The following is a 16,966-nucleotide window of genomic DNA, read 5'->3' as shown; positions in this document are numbered from 1 at the left end:
CAAGCCGGTAACCCAGTTGCCAATAATCAACAGCAAGACCGTTCCTTGGAATTATGAACGAGTGGTAGTGACGTATCAAGGGAAAGAAATTAGAGAAGAAGTTTGTGAAGCCCATGAGTTGACTCGTTCGGGGAGATGCTTTGTCCCCGAAGAGTTAAGAAAAGATAGGGTCCCCAAGGACAACCCGGTGTTGGTAAAGAAAGTTGTGACGGAAGAGGAAGCGGAAGAGTTTTGAGAAAATGAAAATGCAAGACTATTATGTTGTAGAGCAGTTGAGGAAAATGCCTGCTCAGATCTCATTGCTCTCATTGCTAATCCATTTAAATGAGCACCATCGGTCGCTGATGAAAATCTTGAATGAGGCCTATGTTCCCGACAAGATCTATGTAAACCATCTGGAGAAGATAGCAAACAAAATATTTGAGGAGAAGAGAGTTACTTTCTCCGATGATGAGTTGCTCGTGGAGGGTACTGAGCATAATAGGGCCCTTTATCTGACGGTAAAGTGCGAAGATTCTATGGTTACCAGAGTTCTGGTCGACAATGGGTCTAGTGCGAACATTTTCCCTCTCTCCACATTGAACAAGCTGAAAGTGGACAGTGATAGAATTCACAAGCATAGCATTTGTGTTCGGGGGTTCGACGATGAGGGCAAAGATTCAGTAGGTGATATAATACTGGAACTGACAATAGGGCCCGTTGAGTTCACTATTGAATTCCAAGTGTTGGACGTGGTAGTTTCTTACAATCTTTTGCTGGGGCAACCCTGGATTCATACCGCCAAGGCAGTGCCGTCTACTTTGCATCAGATGGTTAAATTTGAATGGGACAGACAACAAATTGTGGTGCACATTGAGGATAATATGTGTGCCTATTATGATGCCATCGTACCTTTCATCGAAGTTGAAGACGACAAAGGGCCATGGGTATATCAAGTATTTGATGCAGTATCAGTTGAAAAGATCCCAGAGGGAAAAAGCATTCCAGTTCCTAAAGTAACAACCGTGTCAGTCATGGTGGCTTCTGAGATGCTGAAGAATGGCTTCGTACCTGGCAAGGGTTTGGGTGCTTCGTTGCAGGGCATCGTACAACCAGTATCTCTGCCCAAAAACCTGGATACCTTTGGTCTGGGGTTTAAGCCCATAGCTGCGGATGTAAGAAGATCCATAAAGTTGAGGCAAAAGGCGTGGTTCCTTCCAAAGCCCATCCCATGGCTGTCCAGATCATTTATTAGGCCTAGCCCCAGAAAGCACCCAACAGCAACGGTTCCCGGTTCATTGATTGATGTTGATGGAGATTTGGATAAGGGGTTCTAGAGGTTGTTCAGTGATGTTAACATGGTGGAAACTGGAGAAGGATCAAGTCAAGTAGAGGTGCAATTCGTTGGGCCAAGTGCAAAAATCAGTAATTGGGAAGCTACTCCTCTTCCTACTTGGAAGGAGCTTTGGTAGTGGGCTTTGATTTTTCTTTCAGTTTATCTGGGTTATTCCAGGGTTGTAATCCAAATTATTATCTTTCAGTCTGTTTGAGTGTGCAAACCTTGTTATCTTTTATCATTCAATGAAATGCAATTTCCCTTTCCTCATCATTCCTGATGGTTTTCCTTTTTGTTTTTCTTTTATTTTCTATACAGTTCTTTTTACGCTGGTTCTAATGACATAGCATGCATGAGGAATCCTCAGCCCAGTCTTAAACATCAATCTGATTTTGAAATAATAATTCAAGAAGTAGAGTGTGATGACGAATCAGAATACGACGAGGATGAGGCTTTTGAAGAGATTAGTAAGGAATTAAATCACTTTGAAGAAAAACCCAAACCCAACCTGAATGATACAGAAGCCATCAATTTAGGGGACGCAGATAATATCAGAGAGACTAAAATAAGTGTCCACCTTGAACCAAAGATCAGGGAAGAGATAATCAAAGCACTGATTGAATACAAAGATATTTTTGCATGGTCATACGACGACATGCCAGGTTTGAGCACTGATTTGGTGGTCCACAAGTTACCCACTGACCTGGCATTCCCTCCCGTCAAGCAAAAATTGAGAAAGTTCAAAATTAATATGAGTGTGAAGATTAAGGAAGAAATCACTAGGCAGTTGGACACAAAAGTCATTCGGGTCATACGATATCCCGTTTGGTTAGCTAATGTTGTGCCAGTACCAAAGAAGGATGGCAAGATCAGAGTATGCATTGATTACCGCAATCTCAAAAAAGCAAGTCCAAAGGATAATTTCCCACTACCCAACATCCACATTTTGATCAATAATTATGCCAAGTGTGACATTGGATCTTTTGTGGATTGCTATGCAGGGTATCATCAGATTTTAATGGATGAAGAAAATGCGGAAAAGACGACATTCATCACACCATGGGGAACTTATTGTTACCGAGTAATGACATTTGGTTTGAAAAACGCTGGGGAAACTTACATGAGGGCAATGACTACTATGTTCCATGATATGATACACAAAGAGATTGAGGTGTACGTAGATGATGTAATCATAAAGTCAAAGCAGCAGGCCGACCACGTCGGAGACTTGAGGAAATATTTCCAGAGGCTTTGCAGGTACAACCTCAAACTTAACCCTGCCAAGTGCTCATTTGGTTTTCCATCCGGAAAATTGTTGCGATTCATAGTCAGCCATCGAGGCATTGAGTTGGATCCGTCAAACATCAAAGCTATCCAAGAATTGCCGCCTCCGAGGAATAAGACTGAGGTGATGAGTCTGTTAGGGAGGTTGAACTATATTAGCAGGTTTATTGCTCAGCTCACGACAACTTATGAGCCTATTTTCAAGTTGCTGAAGAAGGATGCTGCGGTCAAGTGGACTGATGAGTGCCAAGAAGCATTTAATAAGATAAAAGGATACTTGTGAAACCCACATGTGTTGGTTCCGCCTGAACCAAGGAGACCTTTGATTCTTTACTTGACAGTCCTGGAAAATTCATTTGGCTATGTACTGGGGCAGCATGACATCACTGGCAGAAAGGAACATGCCATCTACTATCTTAGCAAGAAGTTCACGGCTTAGGAGGTTAAGTACACTCATCTGGAAAGGACATGTTGCGCCCTAACTTGGGTGGCTCAGAAATTGAAACATTATTTGTCATCCTACACTACTTACCTCATTTCGCGCTTAGATCCATTGAAGTATATCTTTCAAAATCCTATGCCGACAGGAAGACTTGTGAAGTGACAGATTTTTCTCATAGAGTTTGACATCATCTATGTGACTTGGACTACGATGAAAGTCCAAGCATTGGCTGATCATTTGGCCGAGAACCCGGTGGATGATGAGTACGAGCCATTGAAAACTTATTTTCCTGATGAATAGGTGATGCATATCGACGAACTGAAGCAGATTGAGAAACCAGGTTGGAAACTTTTCTTTGACGGGGCTGCCAACATGAAAGGAGTTAGAACAGAGGATGTTCTTATTTCTGAAACAAGGCATCACTATCCTTTTACGGCTCAGCATCAATTTTATTGCACCAATAATATGGCTGAATATGAGGCATGCATTTTGGGTTTAAAGCTAGCTGCAGACATGGATGTCCAGGAAGTCTTGGTCTTGGTAGACTCGGATCTTCTGGTACATCAAATTCAAGGAGAATGGGAAACACGAGATTTGAAGTTCATACTGTACCGACAATGTTTGCATGATCTTTGTCAATGATTTCGATCAGTGGAGTTCAGGCATATTCCAAGGGTCCATAATGAGGTTGTCGATGCTTTGGCTACCCTGGCATCAATGTTACACCATCCGAACAAAGCTTATGTCGATCCTCTGCATATTCAAGTCCGAGACCAGCATGCTTACTGTAACATGATAGAAGAAGAACTTGATGGCGAACCATGGTTCCACGATATCAAGGAGTACATCAGAATGGGGATATATCCAGTGCAAGCCACGGGGGATCAAAAGAGAACAATTCGACGGTTGGCAAGTGGGTTTTTCTTAAGTGGAGGAGTTTTGTATAAAATAACTCCAAAACCTTGGATTGTTAAGATGCATAGATGCTAGACAAGCTATGGCTATCATGTTCGAAGTATATTCGGGAGTCTGCGGACCACATATGAGCGGATATGTGCTGGCAAAGAAAATTCTCCGAGTAGGTTATTATTGGCTCACCATGGAGCGAGATTGTTTCCGTTTTGTGCGCAAATGTCATCAGTGCCAAGTACGTGGAGATTTAATTCATTCTCCACCATCAGAATTGTACACAATGGCAGCACCATGGCCCTTCGTTGCTTGGGGCATGGATGTCATTGGACCAATTGAACTAGAAGCATCCAACGGACACAGGTTCATTCTGGTGGCCATTGATTATTTTACCAAGTGGGTTGAGGCTAAAATTTTCAAGTCTGTAACCAAGAAAGCAGTGGTTGATTTTGTTCACTCAAATATCATCTGTCGATTTGGAATCCCAAAGGTGATCATCACGGATAATGGTGCTAATCTTAACAGTAATTTGATGAAAGAGGTATGTCAGCAGTTTAAGATTGAACATCGCAATTCCACCCCATATCGTCCCAAGGTGAATGGAGCAGTCGAGGCAACTAACAAAAATATAAACAAGATACTTCGGAAAATGGTAGAAGGTTCGTGACAATAGCAAAAAAAATAACCATTTGACTTGTTGAGTTATCGCACTACTGTCTGTACTTCAGTAGGTGCAACTCCTTTTTTGTTGGTATAAGGTATTGAAGCAGTAATACCTGCAGAAGTTGAAATCTCGTCCCTTCGGATTGTCGCTGAGGCTGAGACTGATGATGATGAGTGGGTCAAAACCCGTTTGGAGCAGTTGAACTTGATTGATGAAAAACGATTGGCAGCAGTGTGTCATGGCCAGTTATATCAAAAGAGAATGGCAAGAGCATACAACAAAAAGGTGTGTCCCCGAAGTTTGAAGTGGGTCAGCAAGTGTTAAAATGTATCCTTCCACATCAGGCTGAAGCAAAAGGCAAGTTCGCCCCGAATTAGCAAGGGCCATTCATTGTAACTAGAGTATTATCCAATGGTGCTTTATGTTTAATAGATATCGAAGGAAAATGCATAGAAATGGCTATAAATTCTGATGCAGTCAAGAGATATTATGTATAATTTCTTTGGTATAATAGTTGATTGTTTGTATTAGGCATTATTTCGAAGATTGAAATGATGAAGGCAATTTGTTCTGTTATCTAAACACTTTACCCTTTTGTTCCCCCTTTTGATCCTTATTTATTTCTTTCATACCCCTCTTTTGGAATCAATAACGAAAAAGAGAGAAAAGAAAGAAAAGAAAAAAGAGAAAAGAAAAGAAGTGAAAAGAGAAAGTTTAACAACAAGGAAATTCAGGTGTGAACTACGTTTGATATGATTCCTGTTAAAGATACGTAGGCAGCCTCGCTGCTCGGTCATAGTAAAATAAAATATCAAAAGATCCACAAGCAAAAACCTGGGGCAGAAGTTGTGATTGTGATAAAAAATCTGATTCCAAAAGTTGTAATTCTAACCCATTTGAGATGCTTGGAGCCTTTTCAATACCCTTTTATTTCCAAACATATCCAAGAACCCACATGGCTGTCCAAAGAAAGACCTCCCGATCAGTCTTCGAGAGATGCCAAGTCAAGCAATGTAAAGAGAATTCATATCAGGGGCAACACTCCGGTTTAAGTAAGAGAAATCAAAAAATGATAGAGTCTTATTGGTGAAAACCCTCATGGGCACCATGAGGCGATGAAAGCCAAGAGAAAATAAAAATGAGAGAGTCTTATTGGTGAAAACCTTCGCGGGCACCATGAGGCTACAAGGAATTGAGGAATAAACAAATGAGAGGGGTTTGTCGGTGAAAACCCTTCAGGGCACTGCAAGTCGAACAAGGTCCGTATGTTGGCGGAAAGTAAAAATTGGGCTGTGAAAATCTTGAAGCACAAAGTAAAACAATTGAAAAGGATATTGGTTAAATAGACTGGGCTGATTAATCCAAAATGCATACCATGATCATTGGTGCCAGTGACTCCACTCAGATAAGTTTCTTTTCCTATCTCCAAGAGTCATCCAAATTTGGATTTTCTTCTTTATTCTTAATTCTCAAAATCGTTGCATTTCATTGCCGTTAATTTTACTCCTCTAAAGCTCTTCCAAGGTTAGCCTTGTTTCAACAAATAAGAAGAAATGTCAAAGTGTACTACCAGATTCAAAATTTCACAAAGCAAAATACGACTAAGATATGCTAGAGAAAGTATGATGAAAAGTGGGACATAGAGTGTGAGCAAAGGTTAAATCGGTGGAATGGTTCAGTAATGTCGTGGGGGATGTATGGTTTCGAATAAAAGGGTCAGAAGTGAAAAACAACAGTTGGGGATCCTGTGGTTGAGGATCAGTCGGGAGGTCAAAACAATTCTCGACCAGTTCAAGGCAATCGGTCGAACCAAAGCCTGGCAAAGAGAAAACCATCCCCAGCAAGAATGCCACAAGTAACCACCACGTTTTAAACTGACAAGATTTTCTTTGATTTGAAACAAGGGCAAAGATGGCATTTGTTTCAGGAAGCACCTTGTAAGGAAAGCAAGTACCATGCAGGTTTGATCGCAGAATTCTCAGGACCCTCCTGGAAAATGGGACTTAGTTTAAGATCTAAAATAATCATGAGTAGCAAAATTTGGCATAAATGCACCCCAAAGGATTATAAGTGGAGCTTCGAAATTTGCATATTTGAGATACACTTTGGACATTACCCCAGAGGCCTCGGATTTCAAAGTAATTTGGGGATGCCCTCATGGCCTCTATCTCTCGGGTTGGCCAACAAAGGGACCGAAAAGAACCCATTTCCGCTTTACTTCCTCACGGAAAAAGAAACACCATCTTTTTCCACCTTTTTACCATATGAGAACAAAGATTCTGACTTCTCTTCTTTCCCAGACTGGTGGTTATGATTTTCTGCTTCTTCAACCTTTTCCCCTAAGAAGAAACACCATCTTTTTCCACTTTTTCCCCCGATTTAATTGGAAAATTTCAGGAACCTCCTGGATAATGGGACTTAGCTTTAATTCGAAATATTCATGAGTACAATATCTAGCATAAACACTACTTTGTGAAAATATAAGTTGGTTTGAATTTTTCATTATTTTAAGATAAGACTTAATTCGAAATTTCAGGACCCTCCTGGAAAATGGGACTAGGTTAAAATCCAAAACAATCATAAGTAGTAAATATAGGACAAATGTTCACCAAAAGAAATATAAGTTGGCTTCAAATTTCGCATAAGAGTTTTTCAGGACCCACCTGAATAATGGGACGTAACTTTAAGCATTCCATTGGATAAGTAAGTGTTGTTATAAGAGAGTACAGTTTAGCGTTGAAATTGTCATTCGTAAGATAAGATTTAATTTGAAATTTTAGGACCCTCCTAGATAATGGGGTATAGCTTTAAGATTGTCTTAGATAACAAGATTCGACGGAAGTCATACCTCTAAAAAATATAATGTAGCTTTGGAAACTTACTAGAGATTTTTTAGGACCCTTCTGGATAATGGGATATAGCTTACAGATTGTTAGAGATATTTGGTAAACTGATTCAATTAACGCTCACAGATGCGCCCGGTTACCAAACTGGGTCAGAAAATTTTCTTTTGTTGTCTATTTTACTGAAGTCAGATGCTCGTCTGAAGAACAGGGAAGAACAATCCGGATATTAAAGATAAAAAGTAGAGCATGACCAAGTAATTAGGGGCCCACCTAGAGAACAAGGGAAAACAAATTAAGTTTCAAGGAAGATTGGCACAAGTATTGGTAATCAGGCATCCACCTGGAGGAACGAGGGAGAACAAGTCAAAGAAAGGCAGTTGCAAGGAGAAGATGATTCAAATTTCAGAAATCAGGCATGTATATGGAGAACAAGGAAAAGCAGTTAAAGATTCAGCAATCAGGCATCCACCTAGAGAACAAGGAAAAACAATTGAAGTATCAGCAATCAGGCGTCCACCTGGAGAACAAGGAAAAACAGTTGAAGATTCAGTAATCAGGCATTCACCTGGAGAACAAGGAACAACAATTAAAGTATCAGCAATCAGGAGCCTACCTGGAGAACAAGGGAGTACAGTTCAAGTTCAAGTAATCAGGAGCCCGCCTGGAGAACAAAGGGAAGAAGCAATGCAAGTTCGTCAATCAGGAACCCACCTGGAAAACAAGGAGCAACAACTCAAGTTCAAGCAATCAGGAGCCCACCTGGAGAACAAGGGAATACAATTCAAATTTAAAAATAATCAGGAACCCACCTGGAGAACGAAGGGAAGAAGCAATTCAAGTTCCAGTAATTCGGAGCCCTTCTGTAGAATAGAGGAAGGGCAACAATCGTTGAAGGAAGACGTTCAAAGGTTCAGCGATTTGGTACCTGCCTGGAGAAAAGGGAAAGTGTCTCAAAAATACACTTCAAGTCAGTAACAAAGGAACTTCAGAGGAAAGTACAAGTCAACGAGGCAACAACAGTCACAAGAACAAGTTTGAAAATAAAACTTTGTAAAGCATAGATTATAGCTTAGTCTAACTTCTTCATTTTTGTCATTGTGTAATAAGGAGGTCAGTAAGCAGTATCAGCAGCAACATCAGTAACAGTGAAATCACAGCTTCATGGTAGTCCCAGCTACCAAAACTTTCCGAACTATATTGACCTGATTCCTTTATAGCCAAGGATATGTAGGAAGCCTTTAAAGCAGAGGTTCGGTCAAATCTTTCAAAAAAAAAATGCTTCCCACGGAGTATTCAAACGGGAAAAAATCACTCGTATCCGCTCACTTTATCTTTGCATGAAAACTCTTCGTGCTTCCGGGCAAAGAGGGGCAGTTGTGAGCACATGATTTTTGTCCTATATGAATTACTCCCATAAATTCAAAACAATTTTTTTTTATTTGCAATTTTGTGGATTTTAGTGGCGTCTTTTGTTATTTTGTGAATATTGCCTGTGCCTGTTTATTTTATTTAATTAATGAAAAATACAAAAAAAATATTTGTAATTGCATTTAGGATTTAATTTGACATTTTGGAATTAATTAATAATTAGGTGTTTTATAAAATGGAAAAAATCACAAAAAAAATTATTTTTTTTGCTTTTTAATTTTAGTCTTGAATTTTAGTAGTTTTTCTTTTAATTTGGTATTTAATTAATTGGGTTAATTATTATCTAGAGATAATTAAGTTAATTTGGTGGAATAATTTTATTTAGGGATCAATTTAGGATTTTAATTAATTTTGATAAGAAAAATAATTTGGAAATAAATAGAAAGGGAAAAGAATTTTGGGCCAATTCAATTTAATCCCCAAGCTTAAACCAATTTTTTGCCCCAGTCCAACCCAAAACCAGGCGAAACCCGTCCAAAACCAGCCCCGACCCATTCCCATACCCGGTCCGCCTAGTTGCTACTCCAAACGACCCCGTTTCATGCCCACTTGATCACAACAGTTGGATTTCTATCATCCAACGGTTCACATTAATCCCCGCATTTTAATAATACCAAAACCCTAAACGATCCCCATCCCTCAGAACCCCCTCTTCGTCTCTCATCTAACCCAAACCCTAGAGACCAGCCGCCACCAATCCCTACCACCTTCTGGTGGAGGCGTCGTCCCCAACCTGCCTGAAAATTACACCCCACAACCGTCATAACCTGCTCTTCCCAAATCCCTGCCCAATTTCTTCGAACACCCCTGGAACTCTTTGAATATTGATTCGAAGAGATGAACCCTAGCCGCCGCCACCTCCAAACACCTCCAAAATTACACCCCATGATCATCAAGACCCCCTCTTCCCAAAGCCTTACTCAGTTTCCCTTGAACATGGCCTGAACCCTTCGAATTTCAAATCTAGGGTTCAAGCCATAAAAGCCCAAGGTCAAATTCAGACATGCAAGACTACTCCTTCAAGTTTTCTCAAGTATTTAACACGGTTCGGTCACAAAATAATGTTGCTCGTTTGTTCTTGGTAAAGAACAAATGATTGACATTATTTGGGGACCAAACTGGATTATCAGTTACAAGTCCAAGGGTAGGGTAAGTTCGTTCCTATTTTTATGATTATTCTCATTAGTATTATTCTGATATTCGTCTTGCTCGTCTCTTTTTCTTTTTCCTGGTCAATTTCAATTGAAATTCGATTAGTTCTTTGGTGTAAATTATTTTTGTTCACTGTTGTTTCTTTAAGATTGGTTTTGTAGATTTGTTTCGTATAATTGGGATATCAGCTTATTTTAATACTGTGAAATTGTATCTCGTTTAATGTTTAGTTAGTCAAATTAAGGATAAGTTTGAGTTTAGTTAATTCTTGTTTAAATGTGTATAATAATCGATTGATTAATATAAGTTTAATTCAAGTGTTTACCTACTTAAGAAGTTTCTAGTGGATAGTAGGGTTAGGATTGCACTAATTGAGTGGATAATTAAGTGAATTATTTAAAAAATGAAAAGTGGAATTGATAATGGAGAATACACTAAAATGAATGCCTATTTAAAGGTTGAACTTGAGAGGTTTTAGGGGGGGGAAGAGCGGTCTGGTACTCTGAAATACATAAAAGAGATATTCTGAAAAAACTACTGGAAATAGAGAAGAATATTCTGAAATACAGAGATTTTATGATTGAAAAAAAAACAGATATACAAAGAGAGTTTGAAGAGTTGAAAATACTAAAAACTATTGTTCCATTGCAAATTTCTTCCATGAATAGTGAGAATTTTCCATTCCTAAATAGTTTCTGGACTTCATTAGTGTTGAAAGATAGATTGATATTGGTTTTTCTGGAAAGATTTGGGTCTGGTTGTGTTGAAACTACTATTTGATTAGATTTGTAACTAATCCTATGGTTTCAATTTACTGATTCTGGGCTGATTTTACTACTGTTGCTACTGATTCCTTATTCCCTTGCTTCCTTCTTGATTTCCAGGTATGTCCTTAGATCTTGAGTGACATGTGAAGTGTGGTTCAGAAACATGTAATCAAGCTTTGAAGAAAATGATAATTGTTACATGTTCTTCTATTAATCTTCTTCGTATGCTCTCTAGTTTAGATGTTAAGTATATGCGTTTGTGTCATTAGTGCTATGTGCCCTTGTGAGGTTTGGATTGAGTCTGCTCTAATGTAAATAATTTGGGACTATTTGTACTTCTTTGAAGATGTTTACTAACGGAGAATTGAAGCTATTAGTTGGTTAGTTAAGTTGGTTTGTCTTGGTCAAGATTGAAAGGCAGTAATTCAAATTTTGGGGTCCAACACCCCTGACCCGTATTCTGTTTCTCATTTGGTTTCCAAGCTTTGTCTTCTCATGTTTAAAATGTGGTTTTTATAAGTTCAGGGGTTTATTGTTCACTTTTTCCCTTACTGCTTGTATAATGGTTCTATTCCATGAAAGATTTCAAACGGGGATCATGTTTGGTTTATGCTGGAAACACCTCTAGTTCAGTCTAGGTCTTCATATTTTTTCTTCTGATAAATTGAAATCGTGAAATTGTTTAGATGTGTTAATGCAAGGTCAGAATTCAGCATGTGAGATAAGTCTATTTTGAAGTCTTGATTTATTCTTTCATTGGCAATTCAAATAAGTGATTTTAAATGGTGTAATAGTGTCTAAATTCTGAAGGTCTCGTTGCAATTAAATTCCATACCATGGATGAAGTATATGACAATGACTTGGGCTGTCATCTTGGCCCAGTCATGCCAAGCTCTTGTTCCGGTATTCTTGATTCTAGGCTTCACGTTGTAGCCCGAAAGTTTACGATCTCAGTTTGTTTAGATCATGCTAGTGATTGCAAATCCCTCCACTTAAGTTGATTGATCTTTAATGGTTGAATGTTTTTTTTGTTGTTTTTTAGCTTTACTCAACTAGTTTTGTTTTAAAAAAAAATATAAATAGTTAAAGGAGGGGCGCCATATTAGGCAATGCAAATAGACATGGCTCTCAAGCATTTAGTTTGAATTTCCTCAAGATTAGAAGTGGGGTGAGCCATGCCAAACAAAAATGACAATCGCATGGCCCTTGTTTAATTAATTTTGTTTTAATCCTTAGAATTCGAGGCGTGCCATCTAGTTGAATTTCCATGGCCCTCGCAAAGTTGCAAACGCGTAGTTTCTTAGGCGCGCTACTTTAATAATTTACCTTCCTAAACTCGGGTGCGCATTTATGTGACCCAAAACCAAATCTCGACAGTGTTATATAAAATGTGTTGAGAACTGCGAGTGCATTTATATGACGCGGTTCAAAACGTATTTTATGTGACGTTGAATTTTTCTTAATATCAAATGAAAGAGGTTTAAAGTTAAAATTGCACATAGGTTCAGAATGTTTTAAATCAGAAAAATAGGCCAATAATAACAGTTGAGCGACCGTGCTAGAACTATGGAACTCGGTAATGCCGAACACCTTCTCCCGGGTTATTAGAATTCCTTACCCGGATTTTTGGCTTGCGAACTGTAATACAGAGTCAATCTTTTTCTCGATTCGGGATTTGAACCGGTGACTTGGGACACCATTAAACTATCCCAAGTGGCGACTCTGAATTTTAATTGAAATATATCCCGTTTCGATTGTCCTTTAATTGGAAAAATTCCCTTATACCCTTCCGGGTGTAGGAAAAGGAGGTCTGATAGCAAGTAGGGGTCAAAATACTTCGGAGGACTTTTAACTTTGAGGCTAGGGGGTGGTTGACTTTTGTGTGTTGTCGACTCGACCCAACTACCCATGATCAGACTATTCCGCTTGCCCGAGCTGTTCTTGTTGCATCTATTATGGAGGGATACCCTATCAACGTGGGCAATGTGATGTCCCGCGTCATTTCTGCAGTGGGGGTTGAGCATGACCGGAACTACCCTTTTTCCCAGCACCCTCACTATGTATTTCAGGGACCTAGAGGTGGAGAAGAGACCTTTTAAGATCAAGGTCAAACCTGTGGCTCCGTTTTCATGGTACAGTCTGAAGGGGTCAGACAACCCCAAGGATAAAAATTACAAGCCGCCTGCTGCCGCCCCAATCAGCCAGTCTGAAGAGACGGTTGCGGTAGAGGCCTCCACTGAGCCTGCTTCCACAGTTTCTGACATGCCTCCCAGACCTTCCACTACTGCTGGGCCCTCTACTTCAGCTGGCTCGGGGATTCCATCTTCTCGGGCCCATCCTATCACTGCCCACCAGCCGAGCCAGACACTTCATAGCTTGAACAACTAGATGGCGACTGCATCGTCCAAGTTGTCCACAATGACCTCCACCATTGCGGCTTAGTCGGCACCACAGCCAGTGGAGGTGCCCCAGTCTATCGAGGATTCACTTAAGGAGATTCTTGCCAACCAGCAAAAGATCCTTGATTCTCAGGCTACCTTGGCTAAGACAGTGGATTCACATGGCAAGGCCCTGAAGAAGCTTGCCAGGGAGCACAAGATGCTGCGCAAAATACGGGCTTCCAAGGAGTCTGTGAAGGCGCTGAGGGTGGATATTGACAAACTGAAGGTAGACCAGCTGCCTTTAGACTTGCTATTTGAGGATCCAGCTTTAGCAGCAGTACCAGCTGCAAAGCCACAGCAAGAGCAGACACAGAGGCTTCCAAAGAAGAAGAGGAGGCTCCCTAGTGTAGATGAGGCGATCATCTAGTTGGCGGACCCACCGGAGGCTTCCTCCCGTTACCCACAGGATGTTCCTGATATTCAGCCCGTCCAGGTCCATGCCCCAGTCCCAGCAGCTGAGCAGCAGGAGATCGGGAACCAGTCTGAGGTTCCCGCACATACAGAGAACCCGGGGACCACTGATAATCCCATGCAGACGGACACAGCTTATGGAGTTCCCATATCCTTTCCGTATATGTTTTTGGTGCTTATTTGTTTAGTTGCATTGGGGACAATGCCAGCTTTTATTTGAGGGGGTGCGGCTTACATTTTTGTTTTGGATGACTGTATATATTGTTACATTCTATGACTGTTTGATTTTCATCTCTGGTCTATATATAATTTTACGTTTCGTTACTTTTATCGCACTGTTTATCTTTCATTTGGTCTGTATATAAAGTTACATTATTGTATATATTTATCCCACGTTGTATATTCAAATCCCCTATTGTACATATTCATTCTATTTTCGTTTTTAGCTTCTTAAATAGGCTCGTAGTTTTTTTTGTTTCGTTTTTGTCGCTTACAATAAGCCCTTGGTTTTCTTAATGCCACAGTTCTTTCCAAGGGTGGAGTATTGTGCGAACCGGGTGGCTCTTTCCGATGATGGATGGCATGACAACCTTCTTAAGGGTTTGAGTCCGTTTTTGATTTTTCTTTTATTTTTAGTAGTTTATAGTTAAGGGTACCTCAAGCAAAGCTTCAATTAGGCCTAACACATTTTCCTTTGATCCCATGGTTAAAGACAAGTGGTTGTGTTTAGGATGGTAAAAGTAGTGACCTTGAGACTCTTGTTTTGACCAAAAAAACATCATGTGGTCTTTCGGGACTATTGTGTGCTCAATCGTGTCTAGGGTTGTTGTGGGCCCCCGACTCTATGTCTTTAGCAATCCTTGAGTGTTTGTGGTGAGAAATCGAATTGTGAGTCCAAGTCCCGAGCCAATGGTCTAGAACTTGCCCTGAATGTTTGTTGAGGTGAAATTTTTAGTGAAATTCGACTCGATAAGTGATTATAGGCTCTCCTTGATCCAAATAATAGTCGAACAATTCCATAACCTACCAATGATATAATCCCTAGCTAACCCTTTTGAGCCTTAAACCTTTTTCTTTCAAGAACCAATGCTACAAGCCTATACCTGTTCTAAATTATACCCTCTCTTGGCACCCAAATTGTCCCTTGAGTAATGGCAAAAGTTTAAGTTTGGGGGGGTAGAGACAAGAAAGGAAACAAAGTGGTAAAAGGTACAAAAGCAAAAGGAAAGGAAGGTGATGAAAAAGATAGAAAAGAAAAAGACAAAAATAAAGCCCAATGTGCAAAGAATAAAATGGGATTCAAGAAAAACAAAAGTGAAAAAGGTGTGGAAGAAGTAGAAAAAGGAGAAATGCTTTGAATTGCATAAGAAAGAGTGACAATGTGTCTCTCTAACCCATTGAAAAGAAGTAAAATACTCAAAGAGTCAAAGAGAATTGTGCCAAAATGAATCAAAAGAAGTGCTTAAGGGAAGATGAAACCCATATAGACCAACAACTTTTCCTACCCTGAACCAAAAGCCTTCACATTGACTCCACAAAATCCCTATATGATCTTGAGTTGGATGACGCTCGCATTAGTGGATACTTACATGAAGGTCAAGCATATGATACTTAGAGCCGGACTTGTGACCTTTCCTTGAGAGAGACGAGTGAATTCCTATTAACTTTGGTTTGTGTGCTTATACTCTAAAAGGTGAGGTTTGCTTAGGGAGAGTTGAGGATGTGTGAGTTTGAGTTCCACAGCGACCAAAGTAATTGAGAGAGTTCTTTGATGTAATGAGTCAATTCTTGATGCTCTTGTGTCACACTTGATCCATAATTTTTCAAAGTTTAAATTTTGTTAATGATCCATTCGTATTGAGGGCAATTGTTAGTCCCAATTGATGATTGTTGAGGTTACTTTAGGACAACTGGAATTACTTGGATTTTCCTTTAAGGGGTGGGTCTTATTTTGTTTGCTTGAGGACAAGCAAAGGTTTAAGTTTGAGGGAGTTGATAAGTTAGGATTTTAACATGTTTTATGCCCCTACTTGCCTATGCTTTGATAATATATTGTTACAAAATAGTCCTAAAGGGCTCACAAGTTGTGCTTGATTGCAGGTTTGATCGACAAAGTGACGAAATATCAAAGATCGGCTAAAAAAGGAGTGAAACCTGCTCAAGTATCAAAGACCAAGAAATCTAAGGAAAGAAAGCCTAGTGCGGACCGCGCAAAGTTGAATGCGGCCGCACTAGGTGGTTCAGAGAATTGGTAAACCAGGCTAGAGGCAACGCGGCCGCGGTACACATCTCGCGGTCCAAGGTGAAGGCTCCGCGGTCGCACTACCCTTTTATGCGGTTCGCGATCATGAGATTCAGAGAGATGAAAGTTTGCAAAGCCAATGCCATGTGGTCCGCGGTCGTGATTGCGCTGACAGCGCCAGCTCCCTCCACGGCCGCGGTTTATTCTACGCAATTCGCGGAGTCCAAGTTCAGAGAAGCAAAAGTCAAAGTCAAAGAGTCCAGTGTGGCCACGGTCCATTTAGTGCGGCCCGCACTGATCCCACAGGGGTATTTTTGTCCAGTTTTTTCAGCCTAGTATAAATAGAACATTTTACCATTTTTAGGTCATCTTTGGTATTCAGACGTGAGCTGCACTCATGAGAACGATATTTGTAGCCATTTTTGGCACTTTTGCTTTACATTTACGATAGATTCTTGTAGTTTTATTTTAGCAATTAATTAATATGTTTAGTTCTTCATTTATTACTTCAATTTCTTTATCTAGCATGAGTAGATAAACTCATTAGCTAGGGTTGTGGCTCAACCCTAGTGTGGGTAATTGATGGGTGTTGCCATCTAGTATTAGATTGACTATGAGTGTTTGCTATTTGGGTTGATTTTATGTTTTAATCTAGACTTGGTGGTTGGAAACACTGATTCAAGTTTTGTGGATTTAACTCTTCTTGAAAAAGAGAGTCTATGACCTCAAAATTGACCCAACAAGGAATTGGGATGGACTCATGAGAAATGATAGTCCCAATTAATGGGTTAAACCTCAAGAGAGTAATTACCCTACTTGAACCCTAGTTGCTTGGTCTAATTTTCCTACCCATTTGGTCTCGAGAGAGTCAATTGGGCAAAATCATGCTCTCTACCGAGAGGTGTGAGAGTGGGTAAAATTGTGCAACGGTTATAGCATAAGCCCCAATTATGTCAATCGAACCTTAGTAACATCTACCCGTCAATTAGCCACCTAGGTAGTGTCACGACCCTAGTGCCCTTCTTCCTATTAGATACAACTTAACAATTATCCTATAGCATAATC

Source organism: Nicotiana tabacum, chromosome 3, assembly GCF_000715075.1.
Source record: "Nicotiana tabacum cultivar K326 chromosome 3, ASM71507v2, whole genome shotgun sequence".
NCBI lineage: Eukaryota > Viridiplantae > Streptophyta > Magnoliopsida > Solanales > Solanaceae > Nicotiana > Nicotiana tabacum.
Note: the sequence above shows the minus strand (reverse complement) of the source record.